Source organism: Hyperolius riggenbachi, chromosome 5 (genome assembly GCF_040937935.1).
Source record: "Hyperolius riggenbachi isolate aHypRig1 chromosome 5, aHypRig1.pri, whole genome shotgun sequence".
Classification (NCBI taxonomy): domain Eukaryota; kingdom Metazoa; phylum Chordata; class Amphibia; order Anura; family Hyperoliidae; genus Hyperolius; species Hyperolius riggenbachi.
Genome location: NC_090650.1, coordinates 424,475,466 through 424,502,378, shown reverse-complemented (window position 1 = coordinate 424,502,378; position 26,913 = coordinate 424,475,466).

The following is a 26,913-nucleotide window of genomic DNA, read 5'->3' as shown; positions in this document are numbered from 1 at the left end:
ATCTGACACTTACCTGGGGCTTCTATCTGCCCCCTGCAGCTGTCATGTCCCGCGCCGTCCTCCTACGACCCTCAGTTCCCTGCCATCGGTCCCGGTCTAATATTCGTCTCAGTACACGAATAGTGCTCGCTCCCGTGCGTGTCATCGGGAGCTTATTGCGCAGACGCCTTCTTGTACAGCGCCTGCGCAGTAAGCTCCCGATGACGCACGTGGGAGCAAGCACGCGGGCATTGGCAGTCTAATTAGATGCCTGATTAGAATGGGACCAGCGGCAGGGAACGGAGGATTGTAGGAGGACAGCATGGGACAGGACAGCTGCAGGGGGCCGATAGAAGCCCCAGGTAAGTGTCAGATTTTGGGGTTTTTAACCCCTCCAGAGAACCCCTTTAAGGGCACCGCCTTTGACATAGGAGACCAGGGTTTGAATCCTGGCTAGGGTCAGTACCTATTCAGTAAGGAGTTCAAGGCAAGACTCCCTAACACTGCAGGGTGGCCTCTTGAGTGTGCCCTTAGTGGTTGCAGCACTTGAATGCTTTGAATCCAACATGAGAAAAGCGCTATACAAATGTTCGGATTATTATTATATAGAGGCTAAAGGAAGGCGAGACATCTGCCAGGCTTTCCAGTAGAGTTGTGTGGTGCTGCTCTGCCGTCATACTTCCAATAATGAGCACGTCCGTGCTGGGCTTGCGCATACGCAGTACGGATGTGGCAGTTTTTGGAAGTACTCAAGGAGTGCTTCTGAAATCCTTTCGAAGAGTCCCAAAAAACAAACGTTTGCTTTTCTAAAACAGAAAGAATTTGCAATAATTCAGGTTGGAGTGAGCTTGAAATGTCTCCCAGAGCATCACTGCTGAATATATGCAAATGAACCATTGTACCCTTAGAAGCTAAACACACCTCCAGAACCGCTGGAATGCAATGATGTGTCAGCTTGTTAATTTGTGCAGAGCCATAATAATCCAACATGCATACAGACTGTTTCGGATTGTTTGATCCTCATCAGTGCATGGCATGGATTAATTTGGCTCTATGGAGTAGGGCTTGTAAATCCGAGAGGTACAGACTAACCAGCAAGCTCATGGTGACCCAGAACTCATTGGAGTGTGTTTTAGGAAAGCAAACTTTTGTTTTTCTTAACATATTAGTAAGGGGGCTTTTAGGACCATTGTAGTCCCTTACACACCCCAATGAGTTCTGGGTCACCATGAGCTTGCTGGTTAGTCTGTACCTCTTGGATTTACAAGCCCTAATCTATAGAGCCAAATTAATCCATGCCATGCACTGATGAGGATCAAACAATCCGAAACAGTCTGTATGCATGTTGGATTATTATGGCTCTGTACAAATTAACAAGCTGACACATCATTGCATTCCAGCGGTTCTGGAGGTGTGTTTAGCTTCTAAGGGTACAATTGTTAATTTGCATATATTCAGCAGTGATGCACTGGGAGACATCTCAAGCTCACTCCAACCTGAATTATCGCAAATTCTTTCTGTTTTAGGAAAGCAAACATTTGTTTCTCTTAACATCTTAGTAAGGGGGCTTTTAGGACCATTGTAGTCCCTTACACACTCCAATGAGTTCTGGGTCACCATGAGCTTGCTGAGGAGTCCCAAAGGCGTGGCATTTTAACGGGGGGGGGGGGGCAATGGTCTACTGAGGTCACAGAGACTTCCCCCCATAGTATAATGATTTGCATATTCACACCCTGGTGGAGTGACGTCTCGCTGTCGTAACTAATTAAGTATCACATAACTAATTGCAAATTCCTTTAGTATTAATTAGGCAAATATACATTTTGTCAGGGATGTAACTAGAGGGGCGCAGCTCCTGCGACCGCAAGGGAGCCCAGAGCAGACAGGGGGGCCCCAACTACTACTTCAATGCCTCTGATAAAGGGGGGCCATGGGTGTGAAGATGAAGATGGCCACACTTGTTTATAACCCTAGCACACACATTCCCAACCCATGTGCCGCGACACATCCATGTGTCACGGCAAGCATCGGGTATATGTCCCAACTCGCTGCCCAGCTCTGTCCTCTCCCCGCCTCCGCTATGACTGTAGTTAGAGCAGGACTACAAGAAAATGGCTGCCGATGTCCACAAATACGGATATCGGTGGCCATTTTCTTGTAGCCCTGCTCTAACTACAGTCCGAGCGGAGGCGGGGAGAGAAGAGGGATGTCAGCGCTGGAACGAGTGGAGCTGGTAAGTCAGCCGCCGCTGACAGCACAGGCCACTAAGGGCTCCGACACCTGCCTACGTATACTAGAGGCACCTACACCTGGCTCCCTATACGGGTCCTCCAAACCTGACTTCCTATACTGGGAACAGTTACGTTGGCTAACTATGCTGATGCACCTACACCTGACTTCCTATACTGGGATCACCTATAGCTGGCTACCTATACTAATGCACCTACACCTGACTTCCTATACTGCATGCACTTATGCTTGGCTACCTATACTGATGCACCTACTACTGACTTCCTATACTGGGATCACCTATAGCTGGCTACCTACCTATACTGATGCACCTACACCTGATTTCCTATACTGTCTGGGGGCACCTATGCTTGGCTACCTATACTGATGCACGTACACCTGACTTCCTATACTGGGAGCACCTATGCTTGGCTACCTATACTGAGGGCACCTACACCTAACTCCCTTTACTAGGAGCACCTATGCTTGGCTACCTATACCGAGGGCACCTACACCTGACTTCCTATACTAGGGCACCTATGCTTGGCTACCTATACCGAGGGCACCTATGCTTGGCTACCTATACCGAGGGCACCTACACCTAACTCCCTTTACTAGGAGCACCTATGCTTGGCTACCTATACCGAGGGCACCTACACCTGACTTCCTATACTAGGGCACCTATAGCTGGCTACCTACATGGATGGCAACAACACCTGGCAACCTATACTGAGGGCGTTTTTTTTGGGTGGGGATGAACTATGGCTATAACGCACAATGCAAATTGTCAATGCTGTGAAAACATTCCGAATTGGGAGGGAGCTAACTGTCCCACTGATGTTTTTTTTTTAAATTTCTGAAATGTTCTAGCCTTCATTTTTAAGTGTATTCAGGATAATGCACTCTTTCATCCATTTTGTGTTTTTTATTAGTATTTTTCGATTGTACATATGTGATGTGTCACGGACAGGGGCGTAACTAGAAATCACTGGGCCCCCCTGCGAAAATTTCGATGCCCCCCCCCCCCCCCCATAGGTACCAAATAATTGTAATGGGGCAGCGTTTCACTATAAAATAATTGTAATGGGGCAGCGTTTCACCATAAAATAATCGTAATGCACCAGAAATTCATCGTAAAGTGGGCAGCATTTCACCAGAAATTCATCGTAAAGTGGGCAGCATTTCACCGTAAAATCGTAAAGTGGGCAGCATTTCACCAGAAATTAATCATAAAGTGGGCAGGATTTCATCATAAAATAATTGTAAAGTGGGCAGCATTTCACCATAAAATAATCGCAAAGTGGGCAGCATTTCACCATAAAATAATAGTAAAGTGGGCAGCAGTCAGCAGAAAATCGCAATGTGGGCAGCGTTCACCAGAAAATTGTACGGTGGGCAGCAGTCCTCAGAAAATCGCAATGTGGGCAGCATTCACTAGAACATCGTACAGTGGGCAGCAGTCACCAGAAAATCGCAATGAGGGCTGTATTCACCAGAAAATCGTACAGTGGGCAGCGTTCACCAGAAAATCGTACTGTGGGCAGCGTTCACCAGAAAATCGTACAGCGGGCAGCAGTCACCAGAAAAATCGCAATGTGGGCAGCAGTCACCAGAAAATCGTACAGTCGGCAGCGTTCACCAGAAAATCGTACAGCGGGCAGCAGTCAGCAGAAAAATCGCAATGTGGGCAGCAGACACCAGAAAATCACAATGTGGGCAGCAGACACCAGAAAATCGCAATGTGGGCAGCAGGGCACCAGAAGATAGTACAGTGGGCAGCACCTGGCCCACCTGTAAAAAAAACCCAAAAAACAATTCACTCTACCTGCCTGGCAGAAGTCTCCTCTCCTGACCTCAGATCCCCCGACGATCCTCCTGCACATCTCCCGTGCTGACAGGCAGAGTGCAGGGCTACGGCAAGATGGCTCCCGGAGGCCGGAGCCCTGTACTGGAGACACAAATAGTCTCCAGAGCAGGGCTTCGGCAGCCATCTTGCCGTAGCTCTGCTCTGCCTCCCGGGAGACTGCGGCTGCGGGGAATGAACTGGGCCGACGTCTATTAGACGCTGCGGCTAGTTCCACACGTGGCTGGAGCCTGGGGGGGTCCTAGAATCGGGCAGGCGGCAGCGCTCCCCCTCGCACATGGCTGGCGGGCCCCGGAGTGGCCCCAGGCCCCCCTGCGGCAGAGGGGGTCGCCATAGCTCCCAACTGTCCCTCTTTCGGAGGGACAGTCCCTCTTTGGGAGCCCTGTCCCTCTGTCCTTCTTTCCTCCTCATTTGTCCCTCTTTCAGGACTTTGTCCCTCTTTCTATGTAAATATATGTATTTATCTACTAAAAAATGTGTTTGTTTGACCCTAAACTTTATTCTCATCCTTTAAATTGATATATTACTGATTTTAAAATGTTAATATGAAGGTAAATGGACCAGGATAGAAAGGACCAGTGTGGTTTAAATTATAGAACAACCTATTTTTCTTATGAAATCTTTATGATACGTGTGACTAGGGGTGTGAAGGGGGTGGGATCAGGGGTGTGGCTTAAGTGTCCCTCTTTCTCATCTCAAAAAGTTGGGAGGTATGGGGTCGCATCCCTGGTGGTTACGCCGGTGAGATATGAGCGTTTGGCGTCATGACTTCAAAAAGGTTGGGGAACCACTGCCCTACCAAGACAGGCCCCAGGTCACCAGGGGAAAGCAAGGAAAAGGGTGTGGACTTTGGAGGCCCCCTTTAAAGTTTTGCTGGGGGGGGGGGCATGGTTTTGTAGTTAAGCCTCTGCAATGTTTGCGTTTTATAATTTATATTATTTATCAAAGCAAGATAATTGACTGTACTTATGTACCGTTGGAACCGGCCTGAGGCTAAATCCCAGCCTGACAGGTGTCTTACAAACAAACATCCTGGTGAATCCAGCTGGCATGTTGTCATTCTTTCTTCAGGAAATGATATCCGCCACAAAGCATGTTCAGCCACACCCAAATACAACTTCCTGCACCCACGGGCAGGGGTGAGGGCGCTAAGCACACAAGCAAGGGAAGCTGTGCTCATCCTGTTGAGGTCCCAGAATTTCAAAACATAAAAAACATTTTATTATGGTACAAACACAGATGAATGCCAATTGTAGACATAACCAAAATTCATTCAGAGGTTCCAAAATTTAAAGGGGAAACGGGGTGCTGAGGGGAGTGGTCAATTTACATATGATCATTAACCCTCTGCACTCACACACTCACAATAAGCTAATTCTTTAGTAATGATTTAAAAAATTATAATTACTTCCAAAATGATTTGCATGCAAAAGCATTCTATATTAGACCCTTTCACCAGCGTTGAGGTTTCCTCTATCGAAAGGGTCCCTACTCTACGGACACCGGTAAGCAAGCAAGCAAACATTTCATGCTCATAACCAGGCTCTACATTTGAAAGGAATGTGATATGCATGCATATAAATCAGTCAAAAGTCTCCAGGGAGCTAAAAAATGCACTTCTCACACCATTATATACATGGGCTGTGCTGTTGGCACAGGCGCAGGAGAGCTACAGTCTGCAGCCAGACAACAATATATACACAAGCATGGGAAGCTGTGCTTATACTGTTGTTGGCCCAGGATTAGTGTAACTGAATACAACTTGCATTCCAGTTTGTATCATTACTTGAGTTCCAGCTAGTTGTGAGTGTTTGAATGCAGAGGGTTAATCATTGTTTGTATGAAAATTGACCACTCCCCTCAGCAGCTCCTGTCCCCTTTAAAGAGACTCTGAAGCGAGATTAAAACTCACTTTTTACCTTATATTTAACAGGGGCATGTTTACCCCTGCTAAAACGCCGCTATCCCGTGGCAGAACGAGGGGTCTTTTCCCTCCAAATCCCCCCCTGCAAAATCCACAACCAACTTGGTCGTAGATTTTGCTGCTCCTGAAGGCAGAGCTTTCGGCTGTAGCTCTGCCTCCATGCGCGTCTATCAGCGGTGGATCTCCGCCTCTCCCCCGCCCCTCTCAGTGAAGGAAGACTGAGAGGGGCGGGGAGAGGCGGCGATTAGCGCTGATAGACGCGCTGAGAGGCAGGGCTATAGCCGTTAGCCCTGCCTCAACAGGAAGCGATCCTCGGACACCACGGAGGGGATTTGGGGGGTAAAGACCCCTGTTCTGCCGCAGGATAGCGGCATTTTAGCAGGGGCAAACATGCCCCTGTTGAATATAAGGTGAGAAGCGAGTTTTAATCTCAGTTCAGATTCTCTTTAAAGGGGCACTATGGCAAAAAATTGTAAAATTTAAAATATGTGCAAACATAGACCAGTAAGAAGTATGTTTTTTTTCCAGAGTAAAAGGAGCCATACATTACTTTTCTCCTATGTCTCCTAATTACTTTTCTCCTTTGTTGCTGTCACTTACAGTAGGTAAGTGGTGGAAACAATTGCAGAGCCAGTGTAATTTAGATATATTTTACTTTAAATCTTTGAGTGTTACCTCAGTAATGGGAAGCGTTCGGAAGGAGGTGTGCGTCCGCCCCCCGTTGCGCGGCATGTGCCCCTTTATTCTTTCTGACCCGCTGAGGATGCACAACATCTCATTGCAGCAATTGGATTACCCTGTGCTGATGCTTGTGGAACGTTGCTAATCTGTTTAAGTGGTTTATTGAATAAAACGGGACGATTTGCGTGGCCAGCACTAATAGTCTGTGTTTAGAGAGGCCTTCGCTCTATCAGCAGTGTGTGTTATGTGGCTCACAGGAACGGATGATGTACATCCGCCGGGTCAATCCCAGGCTACCTCCTGATGTGTAATCCAGCTATGATGCATTACAGATATGAGATATTCCCTGTGCCTTTCTACACACTGCAGGCCATCACTGCGGGGCCTGCGTATGAGGCTGCCTACAGGCAAGTCCACATCAAGGGCCCCTTCGCATGGGCAGCTGCAGGGGCGCTGCTAAGGGTTTTGTGGCCCCAAGCAGCACATAATTTGTGGCCCTCCCACCTTTCAGAGGCCCTTTCTCTCATAATAATAGGTAGCCAAAGTTGCCCCCCCCCCTCCCCAAAAAAGGTGCACCCCCATGTTCCTCCAGTATAGGTAGCAGCCTTCAGTATAGGTAACCATAGTGTCCCCTTAGTATAGTTAGCCATCCCAGGATAAGTTGCCAAAGGTGTACCCAGGGCCAGGCAGAGGCGAGAGGGGCTCCAGCCTCAGGGCGCAGTGTAGGAGGGGGCGCACAACACACTCAGCTATCATTCCCCTATTGCGTATGACGCATAGAGAAACAAGAAAAGGGGCTACATGGCAGTGACTGCAAGCCAGATAACTAGAGATTAAGGTGTTGGGGCGCCTCTTAGTCTAATAGCAATCAGAGTGTGACGGCTGGGGTGGGAGGGATGGATGGAGGGGCGCACTTTGATGCTGAAGGACCTTGCCCTGGCTCTGGGTGTACCTAACCCCAGACCCCCATTTAGGGCACTGGTGTCACTGGGGGTATGAAGCTTCCTGCTGCCTCCCCATCCCCAACAGTCATAGACCTGCAGAGCATCGGCAGCTTGCAAAGAAGATAACAGCGCACAGTACCATGCGGAACATTGATATCTAAACTGCTGCCATTCTTACACTGTTAATGGCATAGCCCTCCGACCTGCTATACTCGTTCATTGGATGACTGTGATTCAAATTCCAATAAGTGGCAGAGCCACCAACAGCCAATCACATTTGTTTCATTTCAATGGGAAAATTTCCATTATTGATGCCAAGGACCCCAAAGCTCATAGACTTGGTCATTGCGTGACTGTGTGGCAAGGTTAAAAAAAAGTGGGCGGAGCCAACAACCAAATACATGCCCGGGCAATGCTGGGTCATCAGCTAGTAAATACATAAAAATATTAATAACATGGTAGGACATCAGACGATAACTATGGTAGGGTTAGATTGTGAGCTCCTCTGAGGACAGTCATTGACATGACTATGTACTCTGTAAAGTGCTGCTGAAGGTGTCAGAGCTATTTAAATACATCATCATCATCATCATCATCATATGGGAGAACATTAGGCTATGTCTATGGTAGGAATTAGATTGTCAGCTTCTCTGAGGACAGTCAGTGACATGAGTGCTGCAGAGGATGTCAGAGCTATTTACAGTGGCTTGCAAAAGTATTCGGCCCCCTTGAAGTTTTCCACATTTTGTCACATTACAGCCACAAACAAGAATCAATTTTATTGAAATTCCACGTGAAAGACCAATACAAAGTGGTGTACACGTGAGAAGTGGAACGAAAATCATACATTATTCCAAACATTTTTTACAAATCAATAACTGCAAAGTGGGGTGTGCGTAATTATTCAGCCCCCTTTGGTCTGAGTGCAGTCAGTTGCCCATAGACATTGCCTGATGGGTGCTAATGACTAAATAGTGTGCACCTGTGTGTAATCTAATGTCAGTACAAATACAGCTGCTCTGTGACGGCCTCAGAGGTTGTCTAAGAGAATATTGGGAGCAACAACACCATGAAGTCCAAAGAACACGCCAGACAGGTCAGGGATAAAGTTATTAAGACATTTAAAGCAGGCTTAGGCTACAAAAAGATTTCCAAAGCGTTGAACATCCCACAGAGCACTGTTCAAGCGATCATTCAGAAATGAAAGGAGTGTGGCACAACTGTAAACCTACCAAGACAAGGCCGTGTACCTAAACTCACAGGCCGAACAAGGAGAGCGCTGATCAGAAATGCAGTCAAGAGGCCCATGGTGACTCTGGATGAGCTGTAGAGATCTATAGCTCAGGTGGGGGAATCTGTCCATAGGACAACTATTAGTCATGCACTGCACAAAGTTGGCCTTTATGGAAGAGTGGCAAGAAGCAAGACATTGTTAACAGAAAGCATAAGAAGTCCCGTTTGCAGTTTGCCACAAGCCATGTGGGGGACACAGCAAACATGTGGAAGAAGGTGCTCTGGTCAGAGGAGACCAAAATGGAACTTTTTGGCCAAAATGCAAAACGGTATGTGTGGCAGAAAACTAACACTGCACATCACTCTGAACGCACCATCCCCACTGTCAAATATGGTGGTGGCAACATCATGCACTGGGGTTGCTTCACTTCAGCAAGGACAGGGAAGCTGGTCAAAGTTGATGGGAAGATGGATGGAGCCAAATATAGGGCAATCTTGGAAGAAAACCTCTTGGAGACTGCAAAAGACTTGAGACTGGGGCGGAGGTTCACCTACCAGCAGGACAACGACCGTGAAGATAAAGCCAGGGCAACAATGGAATGGTTTAAAGAGACTCTGTAACAAAAATTGCATCCTGTTTTTTATCATCCTACAAGTTCCAAAAGCTATTCTAATGTGTTCTGGCTTACTGCAGCACGTTCTACTATCACCATCTCTGTAATAAATCAACTTATCTCTCTCTTGTCAGACTTGTCAGCCTGTGTCTGGAAGGCTGCCAAGTTCTTCAGTGTTGTGGTTCTGTGATGCATCTCCCCCCTCCAGGCCCCTCTCTGCACACTGCCTGTGTATTATTTAGATTAGGGCAGCTTCTCTCTTCTCTCTTATCTTTTACAAGCTGGATAAATCCTCCTCTGATCTGGCTGGGCTTTCACATAGTGAGGAATTACATACAGGCAGAGCTGTCTGCACTCTGCAGGAAGAAACAGCCTGACACTTCAGTGGAAGATAGCTGCAGGGGGAAAGAAACACACAAATGATCTCTTGAGATTCAAAAGGAAGGGTGTATACAGCCTGCTTGTGTATGGATGTATTTTCTATGTGTGGACATACTGTACATCAACCTACTTCCTGTTTTGGTGGCTATTTTGTTTGTTTATAAACAAACTTTTTAAAACTGTTTTTAACCACTTTTAATGCGGCGAGGAGCGGTGAAATTGTGACAGAGGGTAATAGGAGATGTCCCCTAACGCACTGGTATGTTTACTTTTGTGCGATTTTAACAATACAGATTCTCTTTAAAACAAAACATATCCATGTGTTAGAATGGCCCAGTCAAAGTCCAGATCTAAATCCAATCAAGAATCTGTGGCAAGATCTGAAAACTGCTGTTCACAAACGCTGTCCATCTAATCTGACTGAGCTGGAGCTGTTTTGCAAAGAAGAATGGGCAAGGATTTCAGTCTCTAGATGTGCAAAGCTGGTAGAGACATACCCTAAAAGACTGGCAGCTGTAATTGCAGCAAAAGGTGGTTCTACAAGGTATTGACTCAGGGGGCCGAATAATAACGCACACCCCACTTTGCAGTTATTTATTTGTAAAAAATGTGTGGAATCATGGATGATTTTCGTTCCACTTCTGACATGTACACCACTTTGTGTTGGTCTTTCACGTGGAATTCCAATTAATTGATGCATGTTTGTGGCAGTAATGTGACAAAATGTGGAAAACTTCAAGGTGGGCCGAATTCTTTTGCAAGCCACTGTAAATAAAAAATAAGAACAATAATATTAATAATAATAATAATCAAAAGGGAGAACATTAGGCTAGGTCTATGGTAGGATTAGATTGTGAGCTCCTCTGAGGACAGTCAGTGACACCACAATGAACTTTGTAAAATGCTGCAGAAGATGTCAGTGCCAGATAAATGATAAGCATCAAGTCCTGATTATTCCTCATTCTGCACAGCGCAGTCATAATGACACTCCCTTCCACTGATGCGTGTCAGAACATCCATTCAGGCCAAGGCAAGTGGAAACTGATTTTCGTGATTTTCATACATTTCTTTATTTCCCCGCAGATCAGCGAAGTGTTTCCTACAGCGCTGTACAGAGCCGATAGACCCACCCACGTCGGCCTAGGAGCGCACACTCTAATTATGTACAGTGCCTATTACATGTATAGTACCTATTATATACAGTGCTTATCATTAAACAAAAATTACATGTTTTATGGATTCACCATGGAATTATTATTATTATATGTATTTATTTATTTTTACCACAAACAGAAGACAGAATGTAAAACGGAAAAGGGCTCATTTGGAATAAGATAGTAGTATACGTGGGACCTGATGTGACATTGTTTAACCTTAAATCCTACCATAGTAATTAATATTACAAACAGAGCACACCATAATTAGCATTTATCATTTGGGGTTTTAATTTAAATAAATAAGTAATTAAACACAATAAAATAATGAATCACTACTTAGCTAGCTAACGTAGTAAAACTAACTGACAACTGTAACAATGTATTAAACTATAAAAGGCTTCTTTTCACATAACTGGGGCCCCCACACACACCTAACACTAACCTAACCCCATACCTACACCTAACACTAACGTCCACCACCTATGCCTAACACTAACATCCCCCCATCACCACACCACCTAACAGTAACGTTCCTCATACCTATGCTTAACACTATTCTCCCCTATACCTAACACTATCCTCCACCCTTACCTACACATTACACTATCCTCCCCCTTACCTACACGAACACTAACCTCCCCCATATCTACACCTAACACTATCCCCCCCCTCCCATACCTACACCTAACAATAACCTCCCCCATACCTACACTTAACACTATGCTCCACCCTTACCTACACCTGACCTAACACTATCATTCACCCTTACCTACACCTAACATTATCCTACCCCTTACCTACCCTAAACACTTCCACTCCTTACCTACACCCAGCACTATCCTCCACCCTTATCTACACCTAACACTATCATCCCCCCTTACCCACACCTAACACTATCCTCCCCCCTTACCCACACCTAACACTATCCTCTCCCTTACCTACACCTAACACTATCCTCTCCCTTACCTACACCTAACACTATCCTCCCCTCTTACCTGCACCTAACAATATCCCCCCCCCTTGCCTACACCTAACACTATCCTCTTCCTTACCTACACCTAACACTATTCTCCCCTACACCTAACACTATCCTCCCACCCTTACCTACACCTAACACTATCCTCCCCCCTTACCTACACCTAACACTATCCTCTTCCTTACCTACACCTAACACTATTCTCCCCTACACCTAACACTATCCTCCCACCCTTACCTACACCTAACACTATCCTCCCACCCTTACCTACACCTAACACTATCCTCCCCCCTTACCTACACCTAACACTATCCTCCACCCTTACCTACACCTAACACTATCCTCCATCCTACACCTAACACTATCCTCCACCTTTACCTACATCACCACCTACGCCTAACCAGGGCAGTTTCCTATACCTATACCTAACACTATCCTCCACCCTTACCTACACTTTACACTATCCTCCCCCTTACCTACACGAACACTAACATCCCCCATAGCTACACCTAACACTATCACCCCCTCCCTTACCTACACCTAACAATAACCTCCCCCACACCTACACTTAACACTATGCTCCACCCGTACCTACACCTGACCTAACACTATCATCCACCCTTACCTACACCTAACATTATCCTACCCCTTACCTACCCTAAACACTTCCACTCCTTACCTACATCTAACGCTATCCTCCTCCACCCTTACCTACACCTAACACTGTCCTCCCCCTTACCTACACCCAGCACTATCCTCCACCCTTACCTACACCTAATACCCCCCCCCCCCCTTGCCTACACCCAGCACTATACTACCCCTTACCTACACCTAACACTATCCTCTCTCTTACCTACACCTAACACTATCCTCTCCCTTACCTACACCTAACACTATCCTCTCCCTTACCTACACCTAACACTAATATCCCCTCTTACCTACACTTAGCAATACCCCCCCCCCTTGCCTACACCTAACACTATCCTCTTCCTTACCTACACCTAACACTATCCTCCCCTACACCTAACACTACCCCCCCCCCTTTACCTACACCTAACACTATCCTCCCCCACACCTAACACTATCGTCTCCCTTACCCACACCTAACAGTATCCTCCCCCTTCCCAACACATAACACTATCCTCCCCTCTTACCTACACCTAACACTATCCTCCCCCCTTACCTACACCTTACACTAACCTCCCCCCTTACCTACACCTAGCAATACCCCCCCCCCTTACCTACACCTACCACTATCCTCCCCTCTTACCTACACCTAGCAATTCCCCCCCCCCCCCTTGCCTACACCTAACACTATCCTCCCCTCTTACCAGAAGAGGAGCACTGCCGGATCCTCTGAAGGGTCCCGGTGAGCAGCGGCAGGAGCAAGGAGGACCCGGGAAGCCTCTACAGGATCCAGATGCTTCCTTCTTCTTAGGTAAGTATTTCCTTTTTGACCTGAACCGTGGGTTGGGTTCATTTTAACCTTAAACCTTACCATAATAATTAAAGAGGAATAAAACTCTGACATTACATTCAATAAAAATGTTTTTTCCTACTTTTTTTTTACTACCAAATCGCTAGATGTATGGTCACTTTTATACACAGCTACTTGTTCAATTAAAAAATCTATGAAAGGTAACCAACATATACATTTCCACTGCTTGATAGCATAACAGTGATACTGGCTGCAGGTGACATTAACCTGCTAATTAAGCAGTAATTGTTTTAGGTTTAGTCTGTATTGATTTTTGCATCTCTGACCTATAAAGACCCAGGCTCTATATAAACAGTATAATAATACCTTTATAAAGTGGCTACACAACCCTCAGAACAATTATAGGAATGGTTTGTATGTGAGTTCATTGAGTGTGTCTCTAGCCTAGTAATAATTTATGCATCCTTTGTAGACTTATTTTGAGAAATAACATAATTGCTGTTTACACTCACCTAAAGGATTATTAGCAACAGCATACTAATAGTGTGTTTGACCCCCTTTTACCTTCAGAACTGCCTTAATTCTACGTGGCATTGATTCAACAAGGTGCTGGAAGCATTCTTTAGAAATGTTGGCCCATATTGATAGGATAGCATCTTGCAGTTGATGGAGATTTGTGGGATGCACATCCAGGGCAAGAAGCTCCCGTTCCATCACATCCCAAAGATGCTCTATTGGGTTGAGATCTGGTGACTGTGGGGGCCATTTTAGTATAGTGAACTCATTGTCATATTCAAGAAACCAATTTGAAATTATTCGAGCTTTGTGACATGGTGCATTATCCTGCTGGAAGTGGCCATCAGAGGATGGGTACGTGGTGGTCATGAAGGGATGGACATGGTCAGAAACAATGCTAAGGTAGCCCATGGCATTTAAACGATGCCCAATTGGCACTAAGGGGCCTAAAGTGTGCCAAGAAAACATCCCCCACACCATTACACCACCATCCTGCACAGTGGTAACAAGACATGATGGATCCATGTTCTCATTCTGTTTACACCAAATTCTGACTCTATCGAGACTCACAAGACCAGGCAACATTTTTCCAGTCTTCAACTGTCCAATTTTGGTGAGGTCGTGCAAATTTTAGCCTCTTTTTCCTATTTGTAGTGGAGATGAGTGGTACCCGGTGGGGATTTCTGCTGTTGTAGCCCATCCGCCTCAAGGTTGTGCGTGTTGTGGCTTCACGAATACTTTGCTGCATACCTTGGTTGTAACGAGTGGTTATTTCAGTCAACGTTGCTCTTCTATCAGCTTGAATCAGTTGGCCCATTCTCCTCTGACCTTTAGCATCAAAAAAGCATTTTCGCCCACAGGACTGCCGCACACTGGATGTTTTTCCCTTTTCACACCATTCTTTGTAAACCCTAGAAATGGTTGTGCATGAAAATCCCAGTAACTGAGCAGTTTGTGAAATACTCAGACCGGCCCGTCTGGCACCAACAACCATGCCACGCTCAAAATTGCTTAAATCACCTTTCTTTCCCATTCTGACATTCAATTTGGAATTCAGGAGATTGTCTTCACCAGGGCCACACCTCTAAACGCATTGAAGCAACTGCCATGTGATTGGTTGATTAGATAATTGCATTAATGAGAAATTGAACAGGTGTTCCTAATAATCCTTTAGGAGAGTGTATAATTTATCAATTTGTTAATGCTACCAGAGTTACAGACTACCCAGCAAGCTCATGGTGAACCAGAACTCCGAGGAGTGAGTAAGTGGCCACAAAGGACCAAAAAGCCCTCTTACTAAAATGTTATGCAATACACAAGTTTGCATTCTTAAAACAGACGCAATTTGCGATAATTCGGGTTGGAGTGAGCATATGATTTCTCCCACAATGCATCACTGCTGAATATGCAAATTATCCCTTGTTGTCCCTGTAAGCTAGCTACACCCCCAGAACTGCTGGAATGCAGTGATGTGTCAGCTTGTCTGTACAATTAACAAGCTGACACATCATTGCATTCCAGTGGTTCCGGAGGTGTGTTTAGCTTACAGGGACAACAAGGGATAATTTGCATATTCAGCAGTGATGCATCATGGGAGACATCATATGCTCACTCCAACCTGAATTATCGCAAATTCCTTCTTTCTTAAGAAGGCAAACTTGTGTTTTGCTTAAAGTGTAACTCAAATCAATTGCTTCTTTTTATCTGGTAAAGAAGTAATAAGGATGCTAACCGGACAAACCAAAAGTTAAAATCACTAATACTTTTCTAGTTGATAAATGACCATTCCCCAGTTTACCTGACTCTTATATGGTACATCTGCCGCACAAAGGAAGTTGCAGGGCATGCTGGGTTGTCCTTTTTTGCTTCTCTACCTTCCCTTCAGACTTAACTAATGCAGCCTGATTGGCTAAAGCCTCTTTCCCTCCTTTTTTCCCCTCCCACACCTCTGTTCCTCTCTGATAGTCCAATATTTCTCATGCTGAGACAATGCACTTTCGATAGTGGAGGACAGGCAATGCATACACAATCAGGCAGAGGAGAGTAAGGGAAGAAATGACATCAGGATTGGCTTCAAAATAGCCACAGTTAAAATGGGAAATGCTAAGAAGGATTTTCTCTTTTTTTACTGTAGAAAAATCACTACAATCAAAACCTGAACAGTGCAATCCACATGTAAGTATTTATCTACTTATATAAGTGTTTTTTTTTTCTGAGATATTATGGCTGACAGCTCCTCTTTAATGCTACCAGCAAAACTATTTAATTTTGATTGGGAGAGGGAGACTGAAATAAGAAAATCTGCACCTAGGACATCAAAAATTGTCTGCCTGTGTTATAAAAATAGGCAAAAGCTGGCACATCCATAAAGTTCTTAATTTCTTCTTGCAATGTTAAAAGTCAATATGTGTCTATTTGAAAAGGGCGCCTGGAAAAAAGGGCACCTGGTGTAGCCCATATGTTCCAAATTCGTCTACAAAGGGCTCCTGGTGTAGCCCATATATGCCAAATTCGGCTACAAAGGGCCCCTGTTGTAGCCCATATATGCAAAAATTTGGTTACAAAGGGCGCTCGGTGTAGCCCATATGCCAAATTCCGCTGCAAAGGGCGCCTGGTGTAGCCCATGTATGCCAAATTTGGCTACAAAGGGCTCCTGGTGTAGCCGAAAAAGCTAGTTTTAGTTTATAAAAAGGATGCTGTTATAGGCAAAATTTGTTGAGCTATAAAAGGGCTCAAGATATAGCTAAGAAAAGTGATTACCATGACCTAACTTATCCCTACCCTCACACAGAACCCTCCTCTGATGGTGCCTAACCTTAACCCCCCTGGTGGTGCCTAATCCTAACCCCTCCCTGGTAGTGCCTCACCCTAAGACAACCCCTGGTGATTACCATGACCTAACTTCTCCCTACTCTCACACAGAACCCTCCCCTAACCCTAATCACCCCTACTGGTGCCTAACCCTAAGACCCCCCAAGGTTGTGCCTAACCCTAAGACTCCCCTGACGGTGCCTAACCCTAAGACGCCCCCCCGGTGGTGCCTAACCATAAGACCCCCCCAGGTGGTGCCTAACCCTAAGACCCCCAGGTGGTGCCTAACCTTGAGACCCCAAGGTGGTGCCTAACCCTAAGACCCCCCAGTTGGTGCCTAAATCTTGAAGCCAAAAACCTTGTAGCTAAATAAAAAAATATGGGCTACAAAGGGGCGCCCTACTGTAGCCAAAAACCTTGTAGCAGAAAAAAATATGGGCTAAAAAGGGGTGCCCTACTGCAGCCAAAAACCTTGTAACCGAAAAAAATATGGGCTACAAAGGGGCGCCCTACTGTAGCCGAAAACCTTGTAGCCGAAAAATATGGGCTACAAAGGGGCGGCCTACTGTAGCCGAAAACCTTGTAGTCGAAAAAAAATATGGGCTACAAAGGGGTGCCTTATTGTAGCCGAAAGTAGCCCAATAAAATATGGGCTACCAAGGGGCCCCCGCATGTAGCCTATATCAAAACTCGGGCGCCCTTTTCACCACCTTGTAGCCCATATTTGCAGAAATAACGTTGATGTCTATGGAGGCGCCCTTTTCAACGGATCCCTCCAATATTTCAGAGCCAAGTAGGGTCCCTTTATGAAGGGACGTGATGTGCATGGCGTGACATCACACGAGTGGTGGACAGATGGATGCCTAGAGCAACTTTTGCCTTGATACGTGGCTCCGAAACGTTGGCTTTTAGCATTGCAGGAAGCAATAAAGAACTTTATGGACGGGACAGTTTTTGCCTATTTTGATGTTTTACAAGGGGTGTCACCCCTTTCACTGATGAGCAAAAACTCCAGTATTTTTTTTTTATTAATTTTCACACAAAAAATTACATTTTATTTGTATTTATTTTAAGAGAAAATGCCATTAAAAATAAGTTTTGTTATTTTTTTTTGCGTTTTTCACAAAAAAATATAGATTTTTTTTTTTTGCAGATTTGTGGCAAAAAAAACCCTTGCTTGGTAAAATATTGGTTTTCTGCTGTTTCAGGAATTTTCGCGATAAAATATTTTTTTTTGTAAAAAATGGGAAAACACAAAAATACAATGACTGACGAAAATTCACAAACAAAACACTGATTTCCCCCTTTTCAGCTCTAGCACTGCCAACACCAATTAAGGTTGAATCCCAGGGGCGTAACTATAGGGGGATCAGCCTTTGTAGATGCAGGGGGGCCCAGAGGTGTGTGTGTGGGGGGGGCATCTGCCAACCTTTCCTTCTTCCAATACACTGAACTATCATGGCCACACTTGCTTTATGTCCCTTGTGAGATGGGCCCCCAGGCCGTGAGGGTCACCAAGGGGAGGTAAGGGAAGAGGTGTGACCATTGGGGGGGGGCCTATAAATGTTTTGCTGGGGGGGGGGGGGGGGCATGAATTGTAGTTATGCCCCTGTTGAATCCCATAGTAAGGCCCGGTGCACACCAAAACCCGCTATCAGATACGCAAAATGCTAGCAGATTTTTAAACGCTTTTTTTTAAATTTTTATGAGGCGTTTTGCTAGCGTTTTGCGGATTGCTGCTGCGGATTTCAGTGTAGTACATTTCATATATTGTTACAGTAAAGCTGTTACTCAACAGCTTCTGTAACAAAACCACCTGGCAAACCGCTCTGATCGTTTGTCAGAGAGGTTTGCGTTTTTCCTATACTTAACATAACTTAGCAGAAACGCCTCCGCAATCCAAAAAATGCCTCACCCCGGGAGGATTCGTTTCTTCAAAACGCCTTCTACTGTGGTGTGCACACCCCATTGAAATACATTACCCAAGCGTATCCGCAGCTGCAAGCGGCTGCAAAAACGCTCAAAAAGCCGCTCGGGTGTGCCCCAGCCCAAAGTGAAAGACAAAAACAAATATATAGACTCCTGTGTTATAAGTCATGTGTGGTAAAACCCCCCCTGGCCTGTGCTTGTCTGCACTCAGCTGTGTCCTCCGCTCCACTGTCTGTTTGTTTGGCTCCTGTAGACGCGACGCGTGTTACTAATAAGGTATTTTTAGGTGGCAATGCCACAGAGAGTCGTCCTGAGACTTGTTATAGAGACGGTGTCCCCTGTGGCTTCTCCCTTGTGGTTTTCCTCTGGTCAATCACAGCACAAGAAAAGATTTGGAACACATTACTGCAGCCTCTATGCCAAGATTGCTTTTATCAAAGTGTTCCTAGCTTGGAAAGACTTAGAGGAAATTTCAGATTTGTAACAAGCTTCTTATACTCATTCTTGTGTTACGCTGGAGGGTCTTTGGACATTTGTGCCACAGCGGAATGAAACGCAGCATTTATTCTTTGCTCTAAAAAAATATTTACAGCATATTATATACAACCAGCAGTTTTTTTACTAGAACAGCATTCAAAGGGTTACACACAGGGCTGGAAAGTTCAGTGCAGAGAAATCTGGGCGCATCCGAAGTGTAGATAATGTTATCTTGTGTTTAATTAATTGTATCAAGTGAGGAATGTGACTCATTCTCTGACTGTGCAGAAGCTGATGGACACAGACAGAAACTCAAAGCATTTCTGCCTTCAACACATAATGAATATAACCAGTTATGAATAAAATGCAGAGGCAGCTCTCAAAGCAAAAAACTGCACTTTTGGGAACTTGTAATTTCTAAATGAATAATAATACTTATGTACAAATGCAAATATGATAACCGCATGGCATATAAAAAGTAGGAAAACATGTTTTTATTGAATACTATGTTGGGTTTTATACCGCTGTAAGTGGACCTGAACTCTTGTACAGGACAAAAGGAAAACATAACAGAAATACACCCTGCATGTATTTAAAGAGTTTAGCCTGTGTAATTCTCCCTCATTTGTGTCTAATCACTAGTTGTAATTTTACTCCAAAGAGGTAGCGCTCTCAGCTCTGAAGATCCCACCCTCAGATTTACATAAACATGGAACACCTGTTCGCCACCTCTTAATTTACAAATAAATATTTCCAAGAGGCAAGGCGCTCACGGCGCTTGATAGGTCTATAAGCTATGAATTAACACAAACATGACAATGATACAGAGTAAATTTGGTACAACACAGTTCTTATTCCATAAAGTCCTTTTAACAAGTCCATAAACTAGCATCCGCACAGTAGTTGTTATGCTTCCATACAGGTATAATCTTCAGCAATAGGCAAGACAGAGATGGCCACCACCAACACCCTTTGTGTGCCACTCACCGCTCTTTCTGACCAAAAAGGTCAATACACGCCTTGGGACAGTTCCCGGGTCGTCCCCCACCTCTTAGATCAATTCACCTCTCCGATCAACAATATCTTCTTTCAGGGATGATTCTTCTATTAATCACCTCAGAGGAACAAACTCCACATAGTATAATACCGTTTTAAAATGTTTATTAAAAGTAACAAATACACTCACATGGTCTTAAATATCGCTCAGAGTTTTTTGCAACGGGCTCTCCCCCGTATAGGTGGCCTAGGCTGGCAGGCTTCCGACCTCCTGGGCTCACTCCTGGACACCGCCGCGCGCTCAGTGTACCGGGACTCCCCTTCTAGGTCCGTCTCGCCGCCACGCCACTCCGTAGTGTGCTTGTCCGCTTCCGCATCAGGCTCCGCCCTATCGATTTCGTCACACAGTGACTCATCAGGGGCATGAGCCTGACGCGTACTGCGGACGTTCTTAAGGGATTGTCGCGCAACGACGCATGCGCTCCATATTCCCTGTCTCCATTTTAAAACGGTATTATACTATGTGGAGTTTGTTCCTCTGAGGTGATTAATAGAAGAATCATCCCTGAAAGAAGATATTGTTGATCGGAGAGGTGAATTGATCTAAGAGGTGGGGGACGACCCGGGAACTGTCCCAAGGCGTGTATTGACCTTTTTGGTCAGAAAGAGCGGTGAGTGGCACACAAAGGGTGTTGGTGGTGGCCATCTCTGTCTTGCCTATTGCTGAAGATTATACCTGTATGGAAGCATAACAACTACTGTGTGGATGCTAGTTTATGGACTTGTTAAAAGGACTTTATGGAATAAGAACTGTGTTGTACCAAATTTACTCTGTATCATTGTCATGTTTGTGTTAATTCATAGCTCATAGACCTATCAAGCGCCGTGAGCGCCTTGCCTCTTGGAAATACTAGTTGTAATTTGATCCCTCCCCTGTGTCACATGACTGCCTATGGCAGATAAGCCTATTTGAAAGCACAGACTGTAAGCAATATGTCTGCTTCCATGAATCAGGAAGTGGAAGCAGTGCAGATTTATGTTAGGATTTGTATCAGCTGTAACAAAGAAATGTTTTTTTATTTAAAGGTTTATTTAAAAGTTATTATGCCGTTGTGTATCTTTTAAAGCAGAGAGGAGTTCTGAGTTCAGGTTCACTTAAAGTTAGATGAATCTCCATATTGGAATGAAAAAGGAAAAGGATTGAAAAATAAAAAATCCTTCAGTAATAAATTACTTATTTAATTTACCTATCCTGTTGTTTTTAATGTTGCCTGTCAGATTTAGGAAAAATGTGACATAAAAAAGGTAAAAATATTTCTGCTGGTTTCCATCGTTATTGTATCTCTGTAATGCAAAAAAAAAAATAATAATAATAATCCCAGCTCATTCCTTCCCACTGCCACAACTTACTGTCCCTCTTAAGCAAACATCACCTAGACAACAGGTTTATATCACTGTGCAAACTCTTCAAAGGGAGGGGGGAGTCAATTATCTTCTGGCCATAGTGTCCTTATATTATCCTACATAGGAAGCATTATGTTATTTTCCTGCTTGTTATAAGCTTGTTACTGTAGCTTAAAAAAAAAAACATCTTCCTTGGCACTGCATAGTTCCTGCAGTTTGGCAACAGCACCCAGACTAAGTAAAAAAAAAATTGGGGGCATTTAGGGACCAATTTTTCTGAGGAAAAAAAGGTTTACATATGTTTTGATGTTACCACTCCCTTTTTCTAAAAAAAATGATTTACAGTTTGATGTAACATGACTAAAAACTGTCTACAAATTCCTTATTGCCCATATAGATATCCTACCTGTATTTGTCCGGGAAATGTCAATGAAAAACCCCAAATCTCATTTTTTTAACTTAATAATGGCGCCCGATAAAATTCGCGGGTGCAGGGGGTTTGCCGAAAATCAAATTGCGGCATTGGATAGCTAAATTTACACTCTTTGGCTCTGCAGCAGAGGGGTTAGGTTTAGGGGGGATTTGGGGTTAGCTGCTACCGGGAGGGGGTTAGGTTCAGGCGCCACTAGTGAGGCTTAGGGGGTAGATCTTAGGGTTAGGCACCACCGGGGGGGGGAGTTTTGGGTTAGGCACCACCGGGAAGGTCTTAGGGTTAGGCACCACCAGGGAGTCTTATGGTTAGGCACCACTAGGGTGGGTCTTCTAGTTAAGTACCCCGGGGAGGTCTTAGGGTTTGGCACCAGCAGGGAAGGGTTCTGTGTCAGAGTAGTGTTAGGTATAGCTATAGTAAAATATCGGTAAATACGACCAATATTTTACTATCAAAATACAGTAAGCAGAATACAGCTTATTTTAGCGATAATATACTAGCAGCAATCCCCTGTGCCCTTGTTTTCCAGACGCCTTTTGTTCATGTATGTGAAGAGGGGACTTCTTACAATGTCTTGCAGGGGGAGATGCGGCAGCCGCTGATTTCTAGATACCCCCCTGCTAGGTTCAAATTCTATATTTGACGACGGATTCACTATGCATTTCCTCTTTTCAGTTCTGCTTCTGTTTTCATAAGATAGACTGCAGTGGATTTCCGACAGATGCCTAGTTCAGCTTCCCAACTGCAGGGACCCAGATCTCTGATATTTAACACTACTTTAGTGATATAGCTACTACCACTCCAGTGTAGGATAAAGTTATGGCTGTTTAAATAGGGACATGGCTAAAGCATCAAAATTGCTCTGGTCCATAAGGGGAAAAGAAGGTCTGGATTCGAAGTGGTTAATTAACTATAAATACTTACCTTTGGATAATCCCACACCAGAATCCTCGGAAATGTCCCACCCCATTATCATCTTGATACCCAATAAACAACGAACAGCGCCGCACATGTTGATCCCAGACCTGGACTTGTTATACTAAGTATAGCAAACCCCAGAGCATATTTAAAATTCCCTCTAGTGCCCCCTATTGGTCTTTTAACAGACCATTGGGAGTCTGAGGCAGGATTCCGATTGGTCTGTTTAAAGAACAATAGGGGGTTCTACAGGAAACATTAAAGATGCTCTGGGGCTCTCTATACTTAGCATAACATTTCTGTAAGCATTTCTGTAAGCTCCACCCCCACCACCAGCTGTCACCTGTCCAGGAATGACAAAAGCAATGAGGGCAGAGTAAAAAAATAAGGAAGAAGGGGGTTGGGGTTGTCACGGAACAGCCGTGAGAAACGCGGGTGAATTGGAAGGGGCCGCGCAGTTCAATTTCTGATCGCTGTCTGGCTAAATTTGTGCAGCCATTACAGGAATCAGAAATTGACATTCCTGGCTTTTTAAAAGTACAAGTTTTTCTCCTCTGCCCCTGACTTAGATGCAGGATGTCTTTTGATGTGTTAATTAGCTTAGAATGTTTATCTTTCATTACCTCTCTAGTCACCAGCTGGGGACTCTATTCACAGAAGGCGTCCCTCCCAGTCCCCAGCAGGGGGCAACTCCAAACCTACGTTCCCCCCAGACTTCTTGGCACCGATGAATGGCCAATCTAAAAGCCTGGGTGGTATGATTTGCTGTCGGCATACGAAAACCGAATATCGCACAGCTATGAAATTCATATAGTCTTATTCGGTAAAATCTGGCCATCGTGCTGATATGACATTCATTGTGATGGCCCGTTCGGTTAAGGAGTTATGGACCCCTCGGTAACCATACGCCCTAACACCCGCATCCAAGGTATCATATTAATCGGTAGGTTCTGGGGATCGAGAATATGTAATTATTATTTGTGTGCTGGCCGCGTAGGTCGGTCTAGAGAAATGTTAGGGTTATGGGGCTTGTGGAAGCCCCTGCCCAGATGTGATTACCATAGTCCGGCCCGGGGGCCGACTCTGGAAGCCCGCCTCTGAAAGCAGCTCTATTAAAAGTACATGAGCTGCCCGGGCTAGTCAGTCCTCCAAATTCCACCTTCCTGAGAGCACATTGCCAGCCAGAGGACACATGGTTGGCGGCCATCTTGTCTAAACTGAAACAAAGGACACATGGCTAGCGGCCATCTTGATTGGCCATCTTCTGTAACCTGGAACAAAGGACATTTTCCATGTTTGCGTGGATTTTAAACTTTGCTGGAACTGAACAAAAGGAACAAGTTTTCCCAGAACGGACATATTTCCACAAATCCTAAGTATTTTCTCCCTTTTTTTTCATACTGGCTATTACTGTTTTAATAATTGTTGATTTTAATAATTGTCTGTATATATTAATTATTTATAGTGCTTTCAATAAACCGACGCTATCGTCAGTTGTTGTTCTAGCTACCCTATTATTCAGCATACACAGAAACTGATCCCAGGTCTCTGAAGAGACGCTACTATTGTCTGTTGTTGGCTAGACAGAATACAGCCTGTTTTAACCGTTTTTATTTGTAGATCTAGGCACAGACAGTCGGCGGGCTCCTCTGTCCCATGGTAACGGAGGTGGTGGCAGTTATACCCTGGAATAGTGTGTAAAGTTGTAATTACCGTACCTCACAGGCTCCCTTCTGGTTTGTCTGCGGCCAATTCCCAACGGTTCCTGCGCATTGACTGCGACCAGAGTTCGCACGATCTGTGCGCTGGCATCGTTGGGAAGGCCATTTGCGGTCTGACCACTGAGGGCTCCTGTGACAGGGGTGCAGAGGGACACTTCTCTTGTGGAAAGTGGAAAGTGTCCTCGACACAGGTCATTTCTTATACTTGGACTTGGGAACTTCCTCCAACAATGTTAAAGGACATTGACCTTTGCTTGATAAACCAGGAGCCAAATGGTGTAGTATCATTAGATGTTCAAGGAAAAACAGGAATCTTTACTAGTGGATGCTCACAAACAAAGGTTGCAAACTTGCAATCACTGTGTACGCCTGTGGGGAAATAACCGTCCCCGCTTGGTCTCCCAGATCCTCCGGAACTTGGATGGTGGTTCTTCTTGGATTCTTCCGAATTGCAGTGAACTACAAATTTGGAAGGACTATCACCTCTATCTAGCAGGTTCCTAGATACTAGGCAGGGCCGTTTCGTCCACCGTGCGGGCCGGGCAACCGCACTGAGCGCAGACCGACAGGTGAAGGAAGGAGGGAGCAGGCAGAAGGACACTGCTAGGGAGCTGCTTAGCCGGTGACGTGTGGTGCAGGTGAACGTACTGTAAGAACACCGGTGTAATATCAGAATGGGCAGCCCGGAAGAAGCCTTCCTCCCCCCCCCCCCCCCCCGATCTAGCTCTGTGCAGAATTGCAGCCCCCGAGCCCCGCTGGTTCCCGAGACTGATTACAGCAAACCTATCTCGGGAACTAGCGGGGCTCAGGGGCTGCAATTCGGCATAGAGCTAGATCGGGGGGTCCCGTCCCTACCCTGAGAATGTCGGGTGCGTACGTGCTGCAGAAGCAGAGATATTTAGGATGTTTTACGTGGCTGCACAATTTAATGAGACGCAGGCTCCTACTGCGCACGCGGGGCTGCCCAATCTGCGGGGCTGCCCATTCCGTCACTACACCGGCGCAATCACCGTCCTTCCCACACTCCTCCTGGGCGTCCTGCAGCTTTCTTCCGCTCCAACGTCAAGTATGTCACCACCGCGTGATGACACCTGACGTTTGTGTAGCGGGACTGCAGGCCAAGCAGAGCGCGGCGCCGATGAAGAAGTCCTGGCTGGGTTTTCCTCTTGCACGAGTGCTCTACTTGTGACCTGTCACACTGACTTTCCCTCTGGCTCTGTCCTCCGATGTGGCCGCTCGCAGGGGGGAAGGGGGGGTGCTTTATGCTCTGCACTATTGCAATAAAAAACTTATTTCACTCAATGAAATGCAAATCAGTTGCTATCTTTTATTTAAGTTTATTTTTTCGATTTTCCTTTTCATGTGCTATCTGCCACTGTTAAAATAAACCTACCATTGAAATGATACTGTTCAGAGACTTATTATTTCTTTGTCATTGGACAAACTTACAAAATCAGTGAGGGGTCAAATAATTATTTCCTCCAAAGTACCTATCTAATCTATACTGGGGGTACCTACCTATCTAGCCTGTACTGGTGGCAACCATACGGCTACCCTATAGTGGAGGCACTTACGTAGCTAACCTATACTGCAGGAACCTACTTAGCCAACCTATACTGCAGGCACCTACCTATCTAGCCTATGCTGCAGGCACCTACCTATCTAGCCTATGCTGCAGGCACCTAACTACCTATCTAGCCTATAGTGCAGGCACCTACCTATCTAACCTATACTACGGGCACCTACCTATCTAACCTATACTGCAGGCACCTACTTATCTAAACTATACTGAAGATACCTACCTATCTAACCTATACTGGGGGCACCTACCTTTCTAACCCATACTGGTGGCAACTATACGGGCTACCCTATAGTGGAGGCACCTGGTTACCTATACTATATATCGGTAACCTCAACTGTGAGCACCTATACCTAGCTCCACGGGAGGGGGGTTGGGAGAATTTTACACCCTTGCCCTGGGTGAAATTTAGCCTAGAAACTGCCCTGATACTAGGCATGAGAATTGTGGGAGGCTCCCAATGTATAATATTCAAGGGATTGAATATAATATTCAATGAGCCTGATTCACAAAGCGGTGCTAACAGTTAGCACGCTGGTGAAAAGCCCTTTATCATGCCTAAACTGAGTTTAGGCATGATAAGTTTAGGTGTGATAAGTTTAGGTGTGATAAGTTTAGGCATGATAAGTTTAAGCACCAACTGGGTTAGCACCGCAGTGCACAGCTGATCAAAAGTTTTGCGCTAGCAAAGTCTGGTGCACTTTGCATAGAG